Source organism: Penaeus japonicus, unplaced genomic scaffold (assembly GCF_977035675.1).
Source record: "Penaeus japonicus unplaced genomic scaffold, GWHDUDI00000001_assembly GWHDUDI00000021, whole genome shotgun sequence".
Taxonomy (NCBI): domain Eukaryota; kingdom Metazoa; phylum Arthropoda; class Malacostraca; order Decapoda; family Penaeidae; genus Penaeus; species Penaeus japonicus.
Genome location: NW_028234423.1, coordinates 15,279,385 through 15,279,719, shown reverse-complemented (window position 1 = coordinate 15,279,719; position 335 = coordinate 15,279,385).

Genomic DNA, 335 nt, shown 5'->3' with positions numbered 1-335 from the left:
ATCTCTATAGCCGATGTCACACACTTCTACATGTATCGAATGTACAATCAGGTCAATCTAGTTTTATTGTTGGTCACCGGATGTGTCTTGCTTATTTTTTTGTTTTGTTAGGTTATTATTATTAGCATTATTATTGTTATTATTATTATTGTCATTATTATTATTATTATTTTAATTATTATTATCATTTTCATTACCATTATTACTATCACAATTCTTTTGAATGTTATTGAAAATGAAAAAATAATATTATCATTATCATTTTTATTATTTTTATCACTACCATAGCAACAATCATTGTTACTTTTGTTAATATTATCATTATCATTCTAGCA